Genomic DNA, 26,361 nt, shown 5'->3' on the forward strand with positions numbered 1-26,361 from the left:
AGTTCCTGATACCCTGTCACATTTAGCATAAGGGGACTTATACGTCTGAGTCCTTGAAATAGAGTTTGTAAATTTTAGGTGCCTAGTCACAGCATCTAATCTTTCACTGAAAACAAGGAAAAGATGTGGCTCTAGAGAAATCAGGATTTCAGAAACAAACTCTTGCCTGTTTGACTGTAGCCTCTCATCTATCCATACAATACATGTAACCTGCACACTTTTTAGCAAGTCAATTATAGTTTTCATAAAATATACAGAAATGCTGAAATCTCTTGCAGCTGCTGAAATACTTGAATTCTGACTTCTTATATGAAATCATGGACACCAAATATGTAGTAACCTACTTACAGGTTGAACTTCTTTTTGGCACCATGAGAAGGGGCAACCTTCTATCAATCCGATTTGATAAATCTGTAAATGTGTCTGGTAGGTTGCAGGGCTTGGATCAGTAACAAAAAGCACTATACTATGGGATGGGGGTTTGACGGGCTCCAGCATGACCACTGGCCCTGTACATCACCAAGATACGGTTTACCTCCTACAAAACCTGGGGAAAGAAAAAAATGGAAGCAATTAAGAGGTACAACATAATGGGGGGAAGTTCTGCACATGAGGTGGAGGTGGAAGTGAACTGAACTAACTATTCTCTTTCTTGTTCCTCTCACTTTCTCACAAAGTATGTTATTAAGCAAAGGACTTATTCAAAGCACTAAAAGACATAATATATTAACTAACACTCATGGAGGAATTGAAAAGAGTTCCCTAAATGAGCAAATCACTCTATCCTTATAGGCAAGGCTGAATTTGCAATGGCTTGCATAACTATCTTAATGGTTTTTATGAAATATTATAAATTAGACTCATAGTTTAGATTTAAGAAATTCATTTGTGCTGCATCATAGATGTTTAAAAATATTCCTATATCTGCACAAAGCATAAAAAGCTCTCTGGAAAATCATGAAACCCTTGCACACTCAATATTCCTCCCCACCCCAGTCCTTCCCATCTGCCAGCTGGGTTTCATTTTAAGAATTTCACACTGAATATAAAGTGCTATTTTGACCATGTGGCTCCAGAAATGTGAATTTATAGTCTATTCAGCTTGTATGCAGGTGATTGACAGAGAGGGGATTAACCAACTGGATACGATGAAGCTGCTGCCTCTTCCTTCAGGTTACTTTAAGTTTCCATGCAAGGATGGCCATCCTTGCATGGTTTCATTGAGGCTAGCAAGAAGTACAGCTTCCTAGCAGGGGACTTACTTTTCATTTAACTACTACATGGCCACCATACCTTGAAACTATTTTCTCCATGTTACTATTCCTCCCACATTCCATCTATTTTCCCATCTGTAAAATGGGAATACTGAAGTTGGCTTTCTTAGGCATACCTTGTGGTGATATCCTACTGATACATGACATATCTATAGTTACTGGTCTTCAGGTTTGAGTCAAGATTTTGACAAATGTGTATGTAAGCATCTGTGTATTTGGTTTTCTTGGGTGGGGGCAGACTAGAGGGAATGGGCATGGAGAAGAAGGCTGAAAGGTTGGCTTAAGAGTTCCTTAATATATATATATATATTTTTTTTTTGAGACAGAGTCTCACTCTGTCACCCAGGCTGGAGTGCAGTGGCGCAATCTCAGCTCACTGCAAGCTCCGCCTCCTGGGTTCACGCCATTCTCCTGCCTCAGCCTCCTGAGTAGCTGAGACTACAGGCGCCTGCCACCACGCCCTGCTAATTTTTGTATTTTTAGTAGAGACGGGGTTTCACTTTGTTAGCCAGGATGGTCTCGATCTCCTGACCTCGTGGATCCGCCTGCCTCGGCCTCCCAAAGTGCTAGGATTACAGGTGTGAGCCACAGCGCCTGGCCGAGTTCCTTAATATGATCTTACTCTCTGTGTGAGCAATGCCTAATAACTGAAATATGGAAAAGACCCTCTACACGCAGTATTTCAGATATTGCTTTGGGCATCTATCAATGTTTCAGATACGATTGCTATCTAAGATTGCCACATAAAGCAGTCCTATTTTTTCAACAGTTAACTATCTTGTTTCAGACTTCTCATCCTCAAGCATCATCACAGGCACAAAAATGATGTCATAACTATAGACAATAGTCCCCCTTTACATGCACTTTCGCTTTCCATGGTTTCATTTTCCTTGGTACCGTATAAAAAGATAATTTGAAAAACAGAAAGACCACATTTGTTTTCATTACAGTATGTTGTTACAATTATTTTATCATTAGTTACTATTGTTAATCTCTTACTGTGCCTAATTCATAAATTAAACTTTATCATAGGCATGTATGTATAGGAAAAAAATATAGTATCTATAGTAGGCCTTCTGTATCCATGGGTTCCACATCTGTGGATTCAGCCAACTGTGGATTGAAAATACTAAAAAAAAAATTGCACACGTACTGAACATGTAATGAACATTTTTCCTCATCATTATTCCCTAAACAATAGAGCATGACTAGTTATGCAGCATTTACATTATATTAGGTATTATAAGGAATCAAGAAATAAAGTATATAGGAGGATATGCATAGGTAATATGCAAATACTATACCATTTTCTTTCACTGACTCAGATTTTGTTATTTGAGAAAGGTCTCAGAACAAATGCCCCGTGGATACTGAGGGACAACTGTAAAGGGTTTGGTACTATCTATAGTTTCAGGCATCCACAGGAGGCCTTGGAATGTATCCTCTGTCAATAAGGGGGGATCCACTTGTATTCAGATATTCAAAATGTTTCTTTTTTGCAACTTTAGGGTCATGCTGTTCCTGGGATTCTATATACTCACTAAATGCACAGGAAGTAATACTATAAACCAGATAACTTCCCTATTTGACAAAAGATCAATGAAAGGATATTTGAGCATTGACTTTTGAGAAGGGTGTGTAGGATGTATTCAGATTTGATACTGTGACACTGGAGCTAGTCTCAAAATTAATGAGCATATCCACAAAAGTTGACATCAGATGGAAGATGACATCATTCAAAAAATACATGCTTATCATATCCCATCAAGTTTGGTCCTGTTCAGAACAGGAGAAGTTCCATTCATAGGTGGAGTCTTCAGCTGCTAAATTATTCGGGAGAGTAATAACAATGTTTCCCCTCCCTTCCCTCAAGACAGAGCAAACAAACAAGTACACTATAGAAAATCAATTATAATTAGGGGAAAATGTCTCCTGCTTGCCAGCAAAAATAAATATGGCTCCACTGAAAAAAATCACTAATATTATACATTGAAGTTTTAGACATATGCTCTGAACAATTAAGAAAATTATTTGAGCACAGAAAAAGGTATGGAAGAAGCCACATCAAACTGATAACACTAGATAATAACCTTGGGGATTAAAGAGAGAAAAGATTATTAACTTTTATATATCTTTATGTATCTCTGAATAATTGGACTTAAAACAATAAGTGACTATAGTTTTTGTATTTTAAAAAAACTAATAAAATAAAAACATACAGGCTGGGCATAGTGGCTCATGCCAGCAATCCCAGCACTTAGGGAGGCCGAGGTGGGCAGATCACCTGAGGTCAGGAGTTCGAGACCAGCCTGACCAACATGGAGAAACCCCGTCTGTATTAAAAATGCAAAATTAGCTAGGCGTTGTGGCGCATGCCTGTAATGCCAGCTACTCGAGAGGCTGAGGCAGGAGAATCACTTGAACCTGGTAGGTGGAGGCTGCGGTGAGCCAAAATCACGCCATTGCACTCCAGCCTGGGCAACAAGAGTGAAAACTCCATCTCAAAAAGAAAAATAATAATAAAATAAAACAAAAACATAAAAACATACACATGAACACATCAAAAAGAGAATTTAAGGAAATAAAAATACACTGTATGCAGAGACACATCCAAGAAGGTAACCTGGCTCACAGTAGAAGCTCGACTAACATGAGTTATATGAATGGAAAGCACACAATAGCTGACAATATAAACATGCTCCTCATATAATAGTATCTACTCATGTGCCGCAGATAAATATAGTTGCTTTTTAACCATCATAGTTAAGAAATATGGATTTTTATCTTATCTAAGCACTTTGGGGATTTAAATTTTAAGTCAATAATAATTTATAACAGTTTGTCTGTTTCTGGAAGGTGGGAAACCTTTCAGGCAGGCCAGAAGACCCTCAGGATTCTTAACTTTCATAATGAAAATCCAACAACTGCCCACAGGGCTGCAATGTTTATATGTGGATTTTCCAGAATTAGTGGTACCAGCTCTTCAGGCCCGGACAGGAAATGAAATCTCCAACTCCCTGCTCTTTATCAGATCTCCTGGGAGAAGTAATCTTTGGAGAAGATCATTGAAAGGGCCAGATCATCCATCTTCCTCTACAGGATGTCTAATGCTATCCTTGAATGAAGTTCAAGTATACCCTGCTGAAGGCTACCAAATCACTTTATGGCATTTCAATACTAGGGTCTCAACGTTACTTAATGCCACCGTAAGAAAAGGCCACAAGAAATTCAAAACTACGCTTACTATAACAATGTTGTGAATTACTCATTAGATCACTCAATGTCTTCTATAGAAAACGTCTTCTTTGAATTATGGCCTTAAATGACGAGTTAATGGGTGCAGCACACCAACATGGCACATGTATACATATGTAACAAACCTGCACGTTGTGCACATGTACCCTAGAACTTAAAGTATAATAATAATAACAAAATATATATATATACAAAAGAAAACATCTTCTTAGAATTATGCTTGAACAGCTTTTATTTTCCCTGTGGAAGACACATTCTCCTTCTTTTCCATAATGAGAAATAATATGTCACAGATCATGATTCCCCTGCCCTTTCATTTTTCAAAAACCCAGAGGAACAAATATGAAACTCAATTGGAAAAGTGATTCGACCAATTGGAGTAGGGTTGAGCATTATTATAGTTGCCTTCTCTTTGTTCTGATCTTCTTGTATTTCAATATTTTATTATTACTATTTTCATGTGAGTCACTTTAAGTACTTTGTAGACAGAAGCAGTGGACTGTATAGACAAAATAAAAATAAAGTAATATCTCCATCTGGAGTTGAACAATAACATTCAATTATTTCTTTCCTTGGCATAACTGCTTAACAGAATACACCAAGCTTCATTGAAAGCCACCAATCTTCAATCATTCTTACTATTTTGAGGGCTTCTGAATTGTACCATAGAGTGTGGACTCCAGTTTTATCAGAATTGCCTTGGTATGAGAAACTTCAACTGAAGTTCACTCATTTAAAACATTTTAAGAATATCACAGTAAAAAGAAATTCTTCAGTAGGTCAAGTCCCTTATAGCAAAATCCAAGGGATTGTTCAATTGTTTTACTATATAAAATGAATGATGCTTACAACATCATTTTTTCAGAATCCTTCCTTCTTTCCTTCGTCCTTTCTTTCCTTCTCTCCCTCATTCCTTCCCCCATGACTGTGATATTTTCAGGTGATAGGATTTTAACTGTACCGTCCAGTTCTTACTATCTTATAGATCAGATGTTAGATGTCATCTGGCATTTTTTTAATTGTTTGTTTCTCCAAAGTACCTTTAACTTTTTTTCAATAGGCTTTTGGGGGACAGGTGGTGTTTGGTCACATGAATAAGTTCTCTAGTGGTGACTTCTGAGATTTCAGTGCACCCATCACCTGGGCAGTGTACACTGTACCCAATGTGTAGTCTTTTACCCCTCATCACCCACCACCCTTTCCCCCAAGACCCCAAGTCTAATATGTCATTCTTATACTTTTGTGTTCTCATAGCTTGGCTCCCACATGTGAGTGAGAACATACGGTCATCTGGCATTTTTAATGCCACATGATCAAATCCAACAACACTCTCCAGAATAATCTTTCAGGGTAGTGATGGTGGAATCTAAAAACAGTAAAGTTAAGGTGTCTTTAGCTACAGGATTCTGGCCAAACTGTGAGATAAATAAAATCTGCCTTTATGTCTTTTTCACCTTCCTTTCCAAGAATTCCTTCCAGCAATCCGAAGTCTCTATATACCTTACTATGTGTCAGACTTTTTTTTTAATGGAATACTTTAAGAATTTGCATGTCATCCTTCCACAGGAGCCATGCTAATCTCTGTATCATTCCAATTTTAGTATATGTGCTGCCAAAGTGAGCACCACACACTGTTTTAAGATTAAAAATATATATATTAACTCATTAATCCTCACGTCAGTCCATTGAGGAAAGTACTATTATTATTCCATTTTTCGAAGCTAGGACACCAAAGCTTAGACAGGTTAAAGAATATGTCCAAGCTATGGGGGCAAGACACAACGGCGGTGGTCTGGCCCAAGAGCCTGTGTACAGTGGAAATATGCTGCTTGTTAGTTAGTATGCTGCATACTGAGCTAGTACTAACAACAAAAAAGCGGTTTTCAATGAAAAATCAGTGATTAATAACAGGAAGTAAAATCCAACAGTACGTAACTTTAGGTACTTATAATAGGGTTGGGATGGGATTTGTTGCAATGCCTCCTGAAGTCCCTTAAAACTCAGTCCACATCAGCACCCACTCCTTGAGAGTATTGCAAGTAGAACAAAGCATTTCAAACCACAGAATCCTTTCAATGTTTTTATATTTCTCCACTATAATCTTGCAGCACCCCCTCCTCCAAAGGGCAGCACTGAATGCACAGACACATGACACATTGATATGATCAAGGCTGATTGGTGGCTTCCCACATACCATGAGAGGTCTCCAAGAGACTAAAGATTGCTAGAGTATTGTGGAACCCTCAGTGATCTGGATTCAACTTATGCATTCATTCATTCAGCAGATACTCAACAGGAACCTACTACATGCCAGATACTCTTCTAAAGACTAAAGATAGAGCGGTAAACAAAGCTGAATAATCCCAAACTTCTAGCTACTTACATTCTAATGAAGGGAGACTAAATAAATGTGATAAACCAGTAAAATAGTATGTAGTGTGTTAGACAATGGCATAAAGTACTAGGAAGATGAAGCAGGAAGATGCATGAGAAGTCTACAGTTCAAAACAGGGTGGTCAGGCCAGGCACGCTGGCTCATGCCTGTAATCCCAGCATTTTTGGAGGCTGACGCAGGAAGGTCACTTGAGGCCGGACTTCAAGACCAGACTGGGCAACAGAGTGAGACCCCGTCTCTACAAAACATTTTTTAAAAATTAGCCAGGCATGGTGGCATGCATCTGGAGTCTAGCTACTTGGGAGGCTGAGGTGGGAGGACTGCTTGAGCCCAAGAGGGCAGGGTTGCAGTGAGCCAAGGCTGCACCACTGCATTTCCCCATGGGCAACAGAGTGATATCCTGTCTCAACAAAACAAAACAAAACAAAGCAAAGCAGGATTGTCATCTCTCAATACTCACAGATCCTATCCCCTTAACTTTCTAGCCAAACTGAGTTTAGTCACTCCTTGAACTCACCTTGCCCTTCCCAAATATGAGCTCTTTGCCCAAGACATTTCTTTCTCCTAGAAGGCCGTCCGTCCTGTTTCTTGTGAGTGGCAGTTTAGCTAGTTAACTGGACTGAAGCCAAAACTACCTTTGTTCAAATCCCCTTTTCATTACTAACTAACTGTTTGGCTTTGGGTAAGTCCCTTAACTGCTCTAGGCCATAGTTTTCTAATTTGGAAAATGGGTATAATAATGACGACAAGAACAATAATACCTATATCACAAGGTCATTGTGAGGCTCGATTGAATTAGAATATTAAAGTGCTCAGAATAGTACCTGGCACTATTCTACTACCACTATGGCCTCAGCTAAATTTCTATCTGTGCTTAAGACCCAATTCAAATGCTACTTCTCAGTCTCTAATCACCAGAGCTGAGGTGAGATTTTCCTTCTCTGAGATCCTGCAGTCCCTTGGTTTTATCACTCTAATGGTATTTAACCTGTATCACTGCAAGTATTCACACTACCTTGAAGTACAATTATTATATATATAGGTGAAGTACAATTATTATATGTGTGTGTATATTTATTTACTTATAAACAGCCTCTTCCCTCCTGAAATCACAGCACCTGAGGGTTTAGAACGAACATAAACTTTTCTTCTTCCTCCTTATCTCCTCTTCCCTTCTGTGAGTGTTTTAATCAGTTCATTGTTTATATATACCAGAGACTGGACAGGACAAGGAAAGGGAAGTGAAATTAGCAAGTGCACGGGCCCACACACACACACACACACACACACACACATTTATAGTTCTGTATTAGTTCATTACATGTAAATCTCCCAATGTTTTTGATCTCCTTCTCTGAGGAAAGCTTGCTGGTATAGCAGTCTATCCTCCAAAGATTCACAATCTAAATCGTGTAGAAAGCCTTAAGGAAAAAAAAAAATATTCCTCTCACTTAAACAACTTAAGCCCCAACCCTACTTGAAACTATGCCCTAAAGTGCTTGCTGTCTCCCCAAATATACCATGTATTAATTTTCACACTTCAAGACTGCTACTTATCCACCTGATCCATTCTGGAACCTCCTTCCCTTCCCGTCACTTCTCTTCTTTGTTTTCCTTGCTCTCCCTTCCCTGAAGAATTGACTGCTCCCTCAACCCAAGTAATACATAAATATTCGTCCATTCATTTCCCCTCTACCCTGCTAGAGTGCAAATTCTTTGGGATGAAGACAGACCTCAAGGCTCAGAGAGCTTTGCCCAAAGAAGACCCTCTCACTCATCTTGGCGAATTCCGCATCTGGAGCAAGGCCTGAAGTGGGGCAGATGCTCAGAGTGTTCACTGAATGGAACTGAATGAGCTGCTAATGAGAATAGCCAAAGGAATCTTTTCGTCTTTCCTTTTTTCTTTTTATCTTCTTTTTCTTTTTCTTTCCTTTGTTTTCTTTTCTTTCTTTCCTTTGATGGCGCCTCGCTTCTTCACCCAGGCTGGAGTGCAATGGTGTGATCTCGGCTCACTGCAACCTCCACGTCTCTGGTTCAAGCAATTCTCCTGCCTCAGCCTCCCAAGTAGCTGGAATTACAGGCACGTGCCAGCATGTCCAGCTAATTTTTGTATTTTTAGTAGAGACGGGGCTTCACCATGTTGGCCAGGCTAGTCTCGAACTCCTGACCGCAAGTGATCAACCCGCCTTGCCCTCCCAAAATGCTGGGATTACAGGCATGAGCCACTGCATCCGGTCAGTCAGCCAAAGAAATTTCAGTCCCTCCTTCCCTCCCTTGTCCTTGCCTTCTGAGCAGAGATGCTGGGCACAGAGCTGACCAAACCAAACTACTTGGGGGAGGAGATACACAAATACTTCCTAAAACAGGCTGGGCAGGATGATCTATAGTTTTTATTAATTCAGTTTGTTGGGGGCTTTATCACACACAAGGCACTGTGCTGTGAGAGAGAAAGATAAACAAGACCTGATACCGCCCTCAAAGAAACCGTAGGCTACTGGGTGAAAAAGACAATAATTATAACAAGGTATGTATAAAAGTGGCTGTGGGAACACAGAAGAGGGTGTGAGATTTACCTGTCTTGATAGTTGCTAACTCATTTGAAAATTCATAATATTTATAAATGATAATAAATCCACAGCAAAAGAAGCTTTAAAACTATAGTTCTCAAGTCTAGCATTAAACAGTTTGGACAATGTCTAGGTTATTTTATTTTGTGGAGAATAGGCTGTTTCTGAAAGCTCCCACTTTTATGGCCCAATCAGTAAGAGATTTCTATTCCAGCTGTCACACTATTCATTTATTTTAGTTGTAAAAACTTGAAAAAGCGAAAGGAAGAAATGTAAAATAAGCATCCCTGTCAAATTTACCTTTTTCTTTAGAATGATGTTGATCCAAGACAAACAGTCTCAACCAGGGCAACATATATTTTAAATTTCATTGCAGCAAGTAAGAAAGAGAAACGACTTGATTTCAAGCTGGTTTTTGATTTGTCAGGTGACTTTAAGTGATTTGCCTCTTGGTTCCCAATTTGGTTTCTATTCCAAGACAGAAATTCTAAAACTTGCTCTTTCACTCAGGCTGAAGTGCAGTGGCATGGTCATGGCTCACTGCAGCCTCAACCTTCTGGGCTCAGGCGATCCTCTCATCCCAGCTTCCCAAGTAACTGGGACTGTAGGCGCGCACTACTGCACCTGGCTTTTTAATTTATTTTTATATTTTGTAGAGAGACTGTTTTGAACTCCTGGGCTCAAGCGGTCCTTCTGTCTCAGCCTTCCAAAGTGCTGAGATCACAGGCGTGAGGCACTGCACCTGACTTGAAATTCTAAACTTACTCATAAAATACCCAGAACAGATTTAATTCAGAGAATACCTTAATCTCAACGTGGCTGTGGCCAGGTGAAGAGTCAAAATGTAATACCAAAAAAAATAAACAAATAAATAAAAGAAATATAAAATTAGGTTCCACGATAGACACCAGGGCTTACTTGAGGATGGAGGGTGGGAGGAGGGTGAGACTTGAAGTACCAATTGGGTATGATGTTTACTACCTGGGTGACAAAATCATTTGTGAACCAAACCCCAGCGACACACAATTTACCTGCTGCAGGGAAAACAACCTGCACATGTAACCCCCTAAACCTAAAATAAAAGTTGGGGGGAAAGAAAGAAAGAAAATCAGGTTTCAGAACACAAAGTATTATTATGATTATTTGGAAAGTGCCTACTAAGACAGGGGCAGGTGACATGTTCTTTTAAGGCATCAGTACTAAGTCTGCCCAGCAAATACACAGCTAATCTAGAATATTCTGATAGAAAGATAAGGGTACAGGGAATCTTGTATGAAACAAGAAAAAGGCCAGATGATTGATACAGCCTCCAACATAATTTCCCCTAAAGGCTATTAACAACACAAGAAGGCCCAAGGCATTACTCTGAGCAAATTAAGACCTGACAGGTTATGTAGGAAACTCTTTCAAACATCTCAACATTTGATGTTTTACCATTTCATTTTGTTCTGCATATCAAAGAGATGGTTTACCTCTAGCCCAAACCTCCGATATTCAGTAAACACTCTATTTATATATGTATATGAAGGAAACCACTACAAAAGAAATACACAAAGCTTCAGTTTACTCTGGATTCAATATCCTAGGGGAAGACAACAGTTTTCATTTTCTTTTCTTGCTGGAGAACAAAAGCATCAGGTAGGAAAATCTGTCCCCTTGGAAAAGGACCAGCCATTTGTTCTCTGGGAGGCCCCTGAAAGTAAGCAGATAAGGGAAAGTGGATATCTGGACTTGCCTGAGAAAAGCCTTTTAGGTCCAATTGTAGTAACTTATTTGAGAGCTGCCACTCATTAAGTGTGTCTCTGATATCACTTCAGATATGAAGGTTAGTGAAACATACCAATAGATTGAATCATCAAAAAATTCTCCTAGGAATTTGAACACAGAAGATTTGATGGAGAATTACTCCATTGGCTCAAGCCTGGATGGGCCCCTAGTGGAGATAAGATACAGACACCTTTTAGACAAGGGTTTCATTCTTCAGAAATAGAAGCTCAAATTGAGAACGTTGCCTCAATCCCTCAACATTATCATCACAGTGTTTATTAGGCATCTACATATACTCTGTAGGCACTAACCAAACACATAAAATCTAAAGTCTCTGCCTTCACAGAGCAGACAAATTAAGAAAACAACCCCACCTCCCGCTCCCATTCCGGGGACTACACATCAGAAAATAGATCTCTTTTTACAAATGTGACTAGTTTATTTCCTTAAATCCTTATTGATTCAGGAAACAGTGCTCTTCAAGTCTCTGGCTTGAGAAGAGCAGTTAAGATTAACCTTTTCTGATACTCAAGCTGCAGGATATCTTCTTTGCATTGCCTCTAGAAGGATTTAACATTGCTCTAATCCCTCATCTATCAAACTCCTTCACCAGAGGGGTGAAGGGGGCCCTTTTGCTCCCTATTTTTATGAGTCTGCCAGGAATACACTGGCAATCAAAACTGAAGCTGCATTCCTCAAAACGCTTTTGGTAAATAGACACAAGGCAGTATTGTGCTTACACATATTTCATATTCTGAGTTGTCTATCTTAAACTGAGGCTCAAAGAGGCTCCGAATTTCTCATTCTTAGAAATCATACGACATATGCAATAAGAACATATGGCCATGAGATAGCTGAGGCTTCAGTTTGTACCACAGCCAAGAACACTAGATGCCCAAGTGTATAACTACTAATGAATTAAGAAATAATGCAGAGAAGTTGTCGAGAGAAGGAAAATACAGAAAACCAATTTAGAAAAAGCAGATTTTATTTATTTATTTATTTATTTAGACAGGGTCTCACTCTGTTGCCCAGGCTGGAGCGCAGTGGTGTGATGACAGCTTACTGCAAATTTGACATCCTGGGCTGAAGCAATACTCCTGCCCCAGCCTCCTGAGTAGCTGGGACAACAAATGTGCACCACCATGCCTGGCTAATTTTTTTTTATTTTTAGTAGAGATGGCGGGGGGGGGGGGGGTCTCACTATGTTGCCCAGGCTGGTCACGTACTCCTGTGCTTAAGTGATCCTTCCACCTTGGCCTCCCAAAGTGCTGGGATTACAGTTTAAGTCACTGCTGCCAGTCGGAAATCAGACATTTTAAAGGTATCTGTCAATTGCATAATAATCTAAAAATATTTACATAAATGTGATAATGAGAGACGAGAGTGATTTAGATTTGGGGGGACATGAAAAATAAAGCTTCTCAAACTCAGCAGAATTTCAACAATTATCCAAGGTTGACAGGCTTAAAAATGTAAATAGAGACTGCACACTAATAAATATGAAGCTCTTAAAATCTGGCTTTAAGGTAATGCCACACAGACCATTGACAGTTAGCAAATGAAATAAAAGAGTCTGAGTATCTGGAAGCAAAAGAGATGAGATTTTGAAATATATCTTGTAATTTGGTGAGGTTGACAGTAAAAAAAAAAAAAAAAAAAAAAGCTGCATTATTTTTGAAGGTCCATTAAACTTGAAAAGTAACAACACAAATCTACAATCTAATTACACAATTAAAATTAGTACAAGGAGATATACAATTATTTTATAACTTCTGGATTTCTACTGGGCTTTTTATTTCCTCCACTGGTTTTGTCTGTCATTGGGAAGGAAAATTTCAATGGTTTATCTTATAAACACCAGGTGTGAGTGAACATTCACTGGGCAACTGTACAGGACATAATACACCCCTCATAACACCTCCCTATCAAGGCTTTTGTTATAGATCACTGCCAATCTCTGTGAAAACAGGAACCATATTGCAAAGATCAGCAGTCATACAGTTTTCCTTAACAAATTCAAATACTACATCGTAAGTCTATGAGGTGTGTGCCAAAGGTGTTATCCAATATACTGAGTAGTAAATAGCAAAGCCCTCCCCATCAGATTTTCTCAACTTGGAAGGAATTAGGGAAGCCATTGAAATGAATGCAGAATGGTTTGCAGAACCGTAAATATTCATGGTAGAATCTACAAATGTAATACTAGCTACCCCTTATAAAATTATCTGTGCTCCTGCCAAGGGAACTCACACTCCATGGAGTGCAGAGCAGTAGAAATACGTTTACCTTTCTTATGAAGACAAGAAAAAAGATCAACCTAGTGCTTTCTATAAACAATAATACAAGTGAGAAGAAAGTGATTGAGGGAAACAAAACAGGATGGGAAAGGAACAAATGGAAAGGTTTGAGCATGCCTGTGTGTGCACTCGGAATAAACAGCTCAGATTAAGGCAAAAGACTTGTAGCAGCTGCTGCCATGGTCTATTTCTATTGAATGGCAACTGGGAGGGAACAAGGGGAGGCATACAGAGCTAACCTTTATTGAGCACCTACTATTCCATGCTGAGTACCTGGAATACCATGGATCAGCTCACTTGTTTCTCACAGCAACCAGTAACATTGGTGTTTGAGTTGTTGCTTTTGTTCTTTGTATCAGAGCTGTGCAACTTGAGCTAGAAAGATCACTGTCCTGCCATTTGCTAATCAAGTAATCTTGAACTGATGAGTCAGTAAATGTCTTTAGCTTCCTAATTTTTTAAAATAAGGGAATAACAGCTGTCTTCGAAGGGTTTGGGTATAGACTGGGCACAAATATAGGTAAAGTATTTAGCAGAGTGACTGCCCAGAGTAGGTGCTCAAAAATTGGTAGCTTTATGAATAAAATTTATAACTGCTTAATAGAAAGCTGTAATATGTGAATAACTTTTTTTAAAAAATGAAAGTCTCATGCTAAAGCCCTGAACAATCCTTCCTTCCCATAAGTACCTTCATAACTTTTGGGGGTCTATTTTACCCAAATTATTATTTTATTTTTGGTAGAGTAGCCCAATTTTAGAAACTTTCCCCCCATATGTAGGGTTGGAGGGTAATTGAAGACATGATGATAGGGTCTCACACTATGTTTTTCATTCGTGGTTTCAACTTGGTGTATATCTTGCTTGGTTGCCTTTCATAATATATGTTCTTGTCATTTTGTTAAAAAATGGCTCTTCAACACAAAGTGAGTGCTTTTATGGGTTCAGGATAATTTGCACAGTCACTGAGCAACTGCCAAATGGTGAGCATCATTGTAGCTGCTGCCTGGTGCTTCTGGAATTTTTTTTTAAAAAGTATCTGCCAGCAGGTGCAGTGGTTCATGTCTGCAATCCCAGCACTTTGGGATGGCTGTGGAGGGAGGATCACTTGAGCCCAGGAGTTTGAGACAAGCCTGGGCAACATAGTGAGACTCTGTCTCTATTAAAAAATAATAAATAAATAAATAAATAAATAAATAAAAGGAGTTGCCTACTTACGACATGCCAGGCACTGTGGTGAGTGCCTTAGATAGCTAGTGCATAGCAATATCTGTGTCCTCCTCTTCTTCCAGGGCAAAAGGCTACACTACAATTCACAGCCTTTGCCAGGGTTGGCTGTGGCCAGGTGACTGAGTTCTGGGAGTAGGGGCACAACTGATGTGCACAACCTCTAGGCCTGGCTCAAACTAAACTTTTGTGATGTCCCCTTTTTGTGCACACAGTCCTTCTCTCCCTTTTCATAAGTGGTTGAATAAAGTGGCCCCAAGGACCTAGAGGAGAGCAGAACAAGATAGAGGACATCAGGGTCCTTGAATAACTACAAGGAGCAGAGTGCCCCCACTGACCACATTGCACTGTGAGGTGACTTACAGTGGCAAGACATTGAGATTGTAGGCTTTATAGCAACCGTATTACTCTAATACAGAAACATTTCATCACTTAATTCTCATTACGGCTCTGTCAGGTAATGTATTATCACCTGCATTTAACTCATATAGGAACAGAGGCTCAGAGAGGTAAGTCACTTGTTCAAGAGCAAGCAGCTAACAGGTGAAGAAACTGACATTCTGCTCTTGGTCAGTGAAACTTCAGGACCCATGTTCTTACCCATGGGTATATACTGTCCCCCCTCTAGCTATTGTAAGTATGTAAGTACAAAAACCTATGTGTTAGACATTTCCCCTTTTAACCTTGAACTTACATTCCAGTAATAGAAACATTTTATTTTTCCATTAATTATAATGGAGAATAGTAAAACTTAACATGAACTAATTTTTGTAGATGACTTCACTCAGAGAGTGACAGAATAACACCTATAAAACACTAAAAGCACAGGGCAGGTGGATCACTTGAGGTCAGGAGTTCAAGACCAGCCTGGCCAACATGGCAAAATCTGTCTCTACTAAATATACAAAACTTAGCTGGGTGTGGTGGAGTGCGCCAGTAGTCCCAGCTACTTGGGAGGCTGAGGTGGGAGGACTGCTTGAACCCAGGAGGCGGAGGTTGCAGTGAGCCGAGATTGCGCCACTGCACTCCGGCCTGGGTGACAGAGAGAGACTCTATCTCAAAACAAAACAAAACAAAAAATCATTAAAAGCAGACTGCTCTGACTAAAGCAAGGCTGGCGTTACCAGGAATGAGCAGTTTGACAATCACTATGTGCCATCATATTGCTTCTCAACACTGAACTATTCAGATTTCTTTCCTTTTTAAAACAAAAAATGTCTAATTCAGTTTCTAGAATTCAGTTTTGCAGACATACCAGAGCTATGCACCGAAAGTTAATGTACACCTTGAAAGCAATATGTACCTTAGCGACAAGGTAAATCCATCAATATCTGCTCATCAAACTACTTCCTGTTTTACTTAACTTGTAGTGTAGCACCGTGTGTTTTGTCAGTTAATTATTGACCCTCAGCTGGCAGCCACTTGGTAATGAAAAGACTGTCTTCTGGTGTGCCTTAGTTTGTGTTTCTGGTATGGCCATCTCAGCTTCCATTCTCTCCTTTAAGTCTGAAGTCTATATTCAGTTCCGTTTAGTTCAATTAACATTCACTGTTCCCTTGCCTGTGTTTAGTAATAAGGATACAAACAAGATTCAGGCCCGGTCTCTGCCGTAGGACCAGGAGAAGAATCCAATAGTTCACTGCAAAAGGATCACTGTACCAGTTCATTTAGTCCTCGAATGTCTTCTTATTTTTTAAATGACAATGACTGTATTAGCTTTGAGGCATCATTCTTGAATGTCCCCTAACTTTCTGTGTAGATAATGTTTAGTACAAGGGGAACATTTAAGATATTAAAGATGGGGTATGTCATGGACACTAACCAACCAGAATGAACGTTGGTGGCAGTGCTGTAGTGCAGTTCTAGAGGCTCTCTACCAAGCCAGGAATTACTGCTTTGGTTGTGGAATTGTGGAGCAGCCCAAGAGGTCCCAGAGGGGAGGAAACAGGTGGCATTCAAATGGATGGGCCAGTACGTCAATATTTTAACAAGTGGTACATCTGTAGCGATGCATTGATGGAATATTGCTTGACTTGTGAACAACAACTCCATAGGAAAAGGACAGCCACTTTTCCATCTGTGCTGACAACTGAGCTGTGTAGATCCTGAACCAGAAACACAAGAGAAAAACAATCTGAAAACTGTCTATTCCCTCGAGGACTTTCACTTTCCTTTATGAGCATTTCAAGTAGAGCAGCACTCCATAAATGCTGCTGACTGACTGACATTTATTGAATAACCAGTGTATACAGAGCATGTTCTGAGAAACTTATACAGAAAATATAAGTGACCTATACATGCTTTCATTTATTTTGATGATTAATTTTTAAAAAGTGGCCTTTTTGAGGCGAGTCTATAATCTACACCCTAAAGAAGTCTTCTCAAGAGACAGGGAACTTCAAACTCAGGGCAAGCAAGTTTTGGAGAATGACTGCCCCTTCATCATTCGGGCTCTGGTCTTCAATGGCTGTCACTGGTAAGGGTGAGTCAGGATGGAACTCCTGAAACTCAAAACAAACAATCACCTCCCATACCAGAAACAAAGTCCTTTTGCCTCTCCAACTTGAAACACAAGTTTGTATTTGTGGTCTGATTTTTGCTAAGACCATAAAACTTTACATCTGCATAAAATATGACGCAGTTGCTTTGGAGGGGCAGGCTGTTCCCTGTCCCCACCCCATTGCCCCCTTGTTGGTGAAGGGCTACTTGGTAAAATGATCTTTGAGTTCTACAGATGAATTATACATCCTGTATAATTGCTGGATGTTGTCAGATGCACAAATATAATAGGTTGTCAAATGCACAAAGCTTTCTCAAATAAGCATGATTTACCTAAAGGCATCTCCTTTACTAGTAACCTAAACTGATTCTTTTCAACCTAAATGAAATTCTTTCGGTTCTGGTATATTCTTGAGCATGTCAAAATAAAAATCTCATAATATTTAAAAAACTTATTAAGTTAGTTTTTAAACAATATATTTTTAAAAACCTGATTATAGTAGCCAGGCATGGTGGTGGGCGCCTGTAGTCCCAGCTACTCGGGAGGCTGAGGCAGGAGAATGGCGTGAACCCAGGAGGCAGAGTTTGCAGTAAGCCGAGGTTGTGTCACTGCACTCCAGCCTGGGCAACAGAGCGAGACTCCGTCTCAAAAAAATTAAAAAAAAAAAAACCTGATTATTTTTCAGACCAGGTAAACACTGTAAAGTTAAAAGACTTATAACGACTTGTAATTAAAGCTTAAGATCTGATTTGAAAAACCGCTGAAGGAAAATTTTCAATTAGAAAGCAGAACATTGAAGACAAATGAGACATGACTATAAGTTCTCTTCCTGGCGTTAGACTATGACTTTCAGGAAAAGGAGGTAATAAAAGTGTCGGGAGAAAGGTATTTGTCTGACATTGTGTCAGATTTCCGAAGGCCCATGAGCACCTTGAGAAGTAACAGCTGGGAGGAGCAGACTGAGAGCTTTAGCAGCTTTTGGAAAGTTGCCATTATGTCTCCTTAGCTTTCTTAAAAAGCATTCATTTGGTGTTGTCTTATACTTTTATTAGCTTAAAAAATTTTAGCAGATTGTCACACAAGCCACATTATGGGAGATATTCCCAATTTTGTTGATTACTTTTCAAGCCTTTCTTAGTGTTACTTTAATTATTCTAAACAGCACTTTAAAACTGTTTAGAGAAATTGAAAATAAGATTCATTCCAAAGAACTGATACAGAAAAGATCTTCTTAGAGTCAGAATTTTTGAGCCAGAAGGGGACTTACAAATCATCTATTTCAACCCTCTCATTTCACAGCTAAGGAGACTGAGAATGACTAAAGCCAAAGTTGGCTAGGAGGGTTGAGGGCATGAACCTAGGCTCCTAACATTTAGTCCAATTTTCTTTCTACTCAGTGCCAGTTCCACACTGTTTTTCATTTTTCATTCTCACTTAAAGGCTGCTCACCGTAACTCCCCACGCCCCTCCTTCCAAATCTGGACAGCAACCAAACTGTCTTTGGCCTAACAAGGGTGCACAGGGACTTTGGTTCTCTCCCAAGGAGGAGGTATATACATTCATTTGGCTCTCTTCTTTTTAATAGCTCCTGGTCTTTCCTTAAATTCTTATCAAATACAATGTAATTAGGGAGCCCCAAATACCTCAATCAATATTTATAAATTTACAGAGAAAGGAAGGAATTACATTCAAATTAGAAAACTGTTGTTAGACATATTAGACACAATAAAGAATTCAACTCCTTCAAAAGGTGCTTATAAGCGTCTTTTAGCATTTTCACAGAAGTCTCCTTCTACTGCTTTAACAAAATCTGTTTCCTCCCAAGCTTCAATTTTCAAGATTAAAAAAAATTTCTTCATTTGTCCTACATTGCAGACACTTCAACTTTTTTCTTGAATTTTTATTTGTTCTTGTGCTACTTCCTAACTTGAGACATCTAAAAACCCACAGTTTCATAATTCTATTTTTATAATTTTTTTTTTTTGAGATGGGGTCTCGCTCTGTCACCGACGCTGGAGTGCAGTGGTGTGATCATGGCTCACTGCAGCCTCAATGTCCAAGCTCAAGTGATCCTCCCACCTTAGCCTCCCTCGTAGCTGGGACCACAGCTGCATGCCACCATGCCTGGCTAATTTTTGTTACTATTTGTAGAGACAGGGTTTTGCTATGTTGCTCAAGCTGGTCTTGAACTCCTGGACTCAACTGATCCTCTTGCCTTGGTGTCCCAAAGTGCTGGGATTATAGGTGTGAACCACTGTGCCTGGCCTTTCATACATTAAGTGAGGTTTGGGGCAGGGCACAGTGGCTCATGCCTGTAATCTCAGTGCTTTGGGAGGCCAAGGTGGGAGGATCACTTGAGGTCAGGAGTTCGAGACCTGCCTGGGTAATACAGCAAGACACTCATCTGTACTATATATATATTATTTTTTTAACTGGGCATGGTGGCATGTGCCTGTAGTTCTAGCTACTCTGGAGGCTAAGGCATGAAGATTGCTGAAGCCTAGGAATTCGAGGTTACAGTGAGCACTGATCACACCACTGCACTCCAGTCTGGGTGACAGAGCAAGACCTTGTCTTTAAAAAAAACAAAAATAATAACAAAAAAAACTTTGTTTTTAACCAGTGAAACCTGTTTTTCAAATGATATCTTACAAAGAACTTAAATATGTATCGTAAATATAGGAGGGATTCTCTGACTAAAACAAGGGTTAGGGTCTACCAATTATATATTGTTATGAACCTCTATGTCCTTAGTCTTTTTTCTTTTTACTAACTATACACAGAAATAAAGACATTTTAAAAACACCTAAAGAAGATACATCATCACAATCCAAGTATCTTATTGTATCAGGCAAACAGAAACCACTCCAGTTATTCCAAGCTAAGGAATGTAATACAGAAAACTGGTTATACAGGTGACAGAAGTACTAAGTCTCAATCAAGATAGTAAAGCCATTCAGAGATTGCAGGAAGCCACTAACGCCCACAGGGCTGCAGCGATGCAGGGAGGAGGTGTCTTTACTACATCATAGAAGTCAGGGCCATCTGGTGAGACCTGGGACCATGGCAGGGGTTGCCCAGTGGAATCTGGGACTATGGAAGAAAGGGCTGTCTAGTGGGAAGATGAAGCCATGGAGAACATGCAGCCACGGTGGGAAAAAGTCCCCCCCCGCCCCGCCCCGGCCACTTCATCCAAAGCACAGACAGGTAAGAATATCTCATTTCTCCCATATTTGTCCTTCTTCCCCTCAAAATTCTGTCTGTCCCTCCCTGGCCAGAGCAAATCAGAAGCATAAGGGTCAGGGAGCCTGGGCAATGCAGTTGATAGGAGAAGGGAAAGGAATTGACATGATAGCAAATTGACAGTGATTGGCTTCCTCTTCTTCAAATTGTTCTACGCCAATCAAAAAACCATTCAGCTGAAACTGATATCCAATCTTACAGAAATCTTTCTGCCACCCAGCTTCACGAGAATGATTCTCTCTCTGCCATCCATGCTCTTCTTTCCTTCTACTTTAGCTCACTAGAAGATACTGTTCTGTATGGACCTATGAAATAGGTTTCCAAAGGAAGTTGTTCAATGGGCCAGGAAAACCCCTCACAAAATTCGGCAGAACAAGAATACAACATGCCTCAACGTAAAGACCTCACATGTTGAACTATTTGGTTAACCCTTCAGGTTAACCAAATAGTTTTTTTTTTAAAAATTTAAAAAACCAAATAGTTTTTTTTTTTTAAAAAAAGGTTAAACCTTTTTTTTAAAAAAATAAAGTCCAAAAGCCTCTCCAGCCCCAATATCTTCCTCCGTTTTAATTTTATTTTTATTGTGGTAAAATATATATAACATAAAATTGACCATTTCAACTATTTTTTAGGAGTAAAATTCAGTGGCATTAAGTATACTCACATTGTTGCGCAACCATTTCTACCCTCCATTTAATCGTTGATTTTCTAACTTGCAGTGAGGGCGTGAATAGGAACTCAACACAGCAAAGATGGACAGAATTCCTCAAATTTCTAAATCCTTCTCTTTTGGTAACTTCATCAGCTTCATGTTTCTGAAGAATGGAGGCTTGACATTACCTATATTGCATGCCTGTCCATCTCACTCCTGCCCAGCTCTGTGCCTTGCCAAGTCACAAATGAGGATGGACAAACAGACAGAGACACACGCACACACAGACACACGCGCACCACCCTTATTTTTTCATCCTTCAGCTAAAAGCTCTGTTTCATAAGTGGTTATTCATTTGGCTCTGTTATTTCCTGCTTAAGCACCTGCCCTGGGTCCCAATTCACCTCCTCTACAATCACCTCTTGAAGCCTTTGGAATAAAGTTTCCCTAGGTATGCATCAAATTTCCTTCCCTAGTTTTTGGCACTGTCCATATCAACTCAGTGCAGCCCTGCAAGTACTGATCACACATGTACTATGTATGTGTCTAGGACCATGTTCTGCTTTCTGAAAAACGGTATGGACAAGGAGCTCAGGGTCTTGGTAGCTGTGTTTGGGACAACAAAAATAACATAAAAAATTGAGGATGAAGGATCAAGTATAGTGAGGTGAAAACTGAGTATCACTGAATCAAAAATGTATGATTTGAAAGAGGGCTGCAGCAACTCAAGGCAGCCTGTAGGGAAGTGGTCTCTGGACTCCCGACAGGCTGGGTTCAAAGTCTGACCTTGCCCTTTACTAACTCTGTGACCCTGGATGTTTCTTTCCCTTAACCACCCCCAGCTTCATCTTCCTCATCTGTAAGACGGTGCTAATAATAACATGTATCTTTAAGGCTATTGTGTGGACTAGGTGAGAGGTAAGGAATTTATTTAGCTCAGTGCCTGGCAGGTAGGAGGCACTATATAAATGTCAGTGAATATTACTGATCTCCACACTCATTCTCAGCACAGAGCCAGACTGATGGTAACTAACGTTACTGGAGTCTTCATGGAGGAGACAGGATTTGAGATGGACTTTTGATTAGAGTTAAGATTTGGATAGCTGACTTTGAATGCCAGAAAAGGTTCCTGGAGAAGGGTATGATTTATGGTTGCTTAGGTAGTTTAGATATTAAATGAGGGCAGTATTTTAGGATTAGCACTTGGATTAATGTTTTTTTTAACTGCAAAGTAAATGTGGGCATTTTGGTAGAAAATCAGTGTCACCGTCCTAGCCATGATCTTTCTAAAAGGATCCTTCAGCTCCTCACATCTTTCTTTTTACTTCCAATTCTCCAACCTTGCTATGAAGTGTGGATAAAGGATTAAAATTCAGCAGATCACTTCAGGTTAAAGAGAGGAAGAGGCTTTGCCAAATACCGTTTGTAAGTGCGAGGCATAAATTGAGACTCCATTCTGAGGACTTTTACAAACAAATAGAGCCAGGTACCCAAATTCTACTAATTATATTGATATCCATTCATAATCATTCCCCCTCCCCTAATATCCATTCATATTAATCCTCCCGCCCTCAAGTATATGGACATATTTATGGGATAAACTTGAAAAAAATTTAACAAGGACATTGTTATTCCAGGAAGTGGCTGTCTGGTGATTGGTTCAAGAATATTATACAATGCTCAGCAGAGCTCCCACAGAGCTTCTGTGCTGTCTCTTCTCTCACTTCCAGGTGTTTATACCACATAAAACTCACTGCATTAGCCAATGCCGATTCCACACTCAGAATGAAATGGTTTCCTACTGTGAAAATGGTGTCATCCAAGCACCCACAATAGCTTGGATGTCTACTTTAAGACCAACGAACTTGCCGGTTTGTATAGGGCCCACGTATTTATACTTTAGCAAAAGCACTATAATCTTGTTTCTGAAATGTTGTTCTTTTCTTTAAAACAGAAATACAGAGAACTCAAGAAAGATAATCCTTAAAGTTTTTACGAAGTTAGAGGGAAACTATTCCATTAGTCTCACTTATCAAGGCCATCTAACTCTTTGTTTAGATAAGCATTCCAGATAGGAAATAAGTTCCAAAAAAAAAAAAAAAATACATAAAAGCATGCAGATTGGTTAGATAGAAGGGAAAAGGGACAGAGGGAGGAAATGAGGGTAAATATTATTTTTCCCTCAATGGGAGTATTTTAAAGCTAAATGCCCTGCCCTGAAAAGTCAAGAGTTATGTAAAGTATTGGTGGTTGTAGTCATTTGAGAAAAGCACAACCTGAATATGCATTTCTCTTATGGGTCAAACAGAAGTCACGATAATTGTGTGTCCTTTACACTACCCCAAGATTGTTATTTAAAGATGAGCATAGTGAAAACTATAATACTATCATTTGTCCACTACCCATGTATGCTAGCAAATAATTGTAAATATTTTTACCAATGAACTGAATCAGAAATTGGTAACAATTTTAAAAGTAGCTTTTCTGCTATTGTGCAACATTAATGCCCTTCTATTACATTTAGTTCCAAAAAGATAATTCTCTTATCTGACAGCATTATAAAAGCAAAGTATTTCATGTATGGCAGTGTTGAGGAGCTTGGTCATGGGGGACAGGGTGAAAGGTCCAATGGACTACCATAAATGTGTGGTTCACACCATCAGGGCGGATGCACCTGCTAATCTGGCTTCTGAGTCAAAGTCCCCCCTACAAGGCAACGGTGTGGCAGAATGCAAATGGGAAATAAAGGTACAGGACAGCTTGGACTCTTCTATTGCAGAAAAGGAAAGAAAGCCGAGGAAGAGAGTTTAGTGTGGGCACACTTGCTGCTAACCTGAAGTGCTCTCTTTACTTACACTCTGTTCTTAGGAGGGGCTGATCATTTATTATAGGTTCTTTTTATATTAAACACTAATGAGAAGCCAAATAATTTATAGGGAGTTTCATATTAAGGCTCAATGATATTAAATACCTGGAGAGCCTTGCATAAACAAAGATGGATTACCAGCAATGCTCAAAGTAAAATTTTTATACAATAATAAAAAATAAAATATTTTCATAATAAATCTAAAAATCACATACCCACACAAGTTGCTTCTTCCCATCCAATATATACTGCAATTGGCTACCAGGGAGGGGAAGTGAAGAGACAGACACACCTTTTATTATTTTATCTCTTAAATGTTACCTAAAGACCTCCATCTTAACCAAGCAGCCTATGGCTTCTCCTCCTGTTACTAAAAACCTGCCAACATTTCTTGGTCACCTGAGAGGGTATCATCAGGGCAGCTTGAATTTGGTATCACCAAACAGTCTGAGAAGGAAAGGGTCACTTGAAAGAGAGAAAATTTCCCATCCATGGATAAACCTTTCTGCATATAATGTAACTTTCAACAAGCTTGATAAATACTCTGTAAAAATAGACATCACTTCTCCTAGGTGTAAGAGATATATTTGTTAGAAAGGAGGCAGAGGTATTGTTTTTGGGATGAGAGATCATTTCAAAGAGAAGTCATTACAGAACACACTCTAGGTTGCTCAACACTCCAGGGGAATATTTTCGGTGGTCGATTCTCGCACATGCTGACTACAGAGGACATTCCTATGAACAGGAAACTAAGGAGGAAACCACAGTTTCCTCTACGTTATCCATCATCAGACCTCTGGACACTGTTAATTCAAGTGGTTTCCCTATAGAAAAGATGCAGATCGGTAGAGGGAATTAAGCTGTATATATACCAATTTAATTTCATGAAATCAGTTTGAAATAGAAGTAGTTTAGCTAACTGTAAAGACTGTGTTACAGATTCTTTGAGGAATTCTGGGCACTAGATTCACTTTCCATGATTTTATTTATTTTTTATCTATAAAGGATTCCTAAGAATACATGATAATGTTCCTAACAATTGAGTCAAGGGAAAGGTTAAATTAACACCTTCGTCAATCCTAAATGGTGATTATAAATAATCTCAGAATTAAACATTATCAACATAAATGTTTAAAGTCAGCTTTATTTGGCCTACAAAGAGGAAGAAAGAGTAATGATAGCTATATACTATTCACGTATGCTATTAGCAAACAGCATATATATTATTATGAAAAAACGTAGGGAAAAAAATCTCAATTTCATCTTTCCTCCAACCAGGGTTGCTGCTCCTAGCCCAACAGGCCACACACTGCATGACACAGGGGGCTATTCACACCAATTATTGTCTAAATGATGTTCTTACCACTTAGAAAAGATGTACATGGGACACAATCAGTTTGTTACCGTTTAAAGCAAATTACTGTCATTTTATTTTGCTGAAAGATTTAAGGAAAAATTAAGTAATTTAATCCCATCAAGGTAGATGGTGTGCCCAATGCAGTCCCTTACAAATTGTTAAAAAGCTTGCTTTTCTTTGTTATTATCATACTTAAGCTTTAAGAATAGTCTCAGCATTAGGCAGGCATGACCAAATTGGATCTTCCTCCTAAAGGAAGCCACAGAAGTCAACACCTTTACCAGATCCAATCCTACTTCTTCCATCTTTGGCACCTTTACTTTCTTCCACCATTTACCATAGGAATAATATAAAAAATTATGTACCTTTTCCTACATAGTACATTGCTACTATCTCAACAGCATAAATACCCAACTAAAACCAAACACAATGAGAATAAGTAGGGGTCAGACATTTCATTTCTTCTTACTTTAGCCCACAAGACTCTCTCTTCAACTTCAGTAAGTAGGTTTTGTTTGTGTTTGCTTTTTTCAATAACTGTCTTTCAAGTAAGCCTGTAGGCTAGAGGTTTGGGCTTGGGACTTACATATCATCTGTATTCCCTGCCCATCCGGCACAGTAATTATTTAATTCAAGAAATACTTGTGGATAGGCCAGGCCTACCCTAAATCAGTTACTGGCCTTAGGCGGCCACTCACATTTATGATTATTTTACATAATGCACGGTTTCTAGAAATTAGTTCACACTTTGCTGGGTCTGAAAATTTAGTATTGTAAACTGGCATTTGTATTAACTTGATAAACTAAGAAGGGACAGCCTCAGTGCCCACATATTGCTACATTACAGAAAAATCATAGGCATGAGTGTTTTCAAACAAATTTAAACTATACTTATAAGGAAGGGAACTTCCGCTTATTAAGAGAGAATCAGGATAAAGGATGCAGAAAACATATGCTTTTG

At 39.2% G+C, this 26,361-nt stretch overlaps 1 protein-coding gene and 1 non-coding gene across 9 annotated transcripts in view; both read right to left on the minus strand.

Moving 5' to 3' along the window:
• The window catches only part of ARL15 (ADP ribosylation factor like GTPase 15), a 429,205-nt gene that overhangs the window by 21,877 nt on the left and 380,967 nt on the right, over positions 1 to 26,361 (minus strand).
• On the minus strand, positions 6,051 to 6,154 carry LOC112133571 (U6 spliceosomal RNA). Its single transcript, XR_002915211.1, has one exon. It is a non-coding gene; the product is annotated as a U6 spliceosomal RNA (small nuclear RNA).

This window comes from Pongo abelii, chromosome 4, assembly GCF_028885655.2.
Source record: "Pongo abelii isolate AG06213 chromosome 4, NHGRI_mPonAbe1-v2.0_pri, whole genome shotgun sequence".
NCBI classification, from domain to species: Eukaryota; Metazoa; Chordata; class Mammalia; order Primates; family Hominidae; genus Pongo; species Pongo abelii.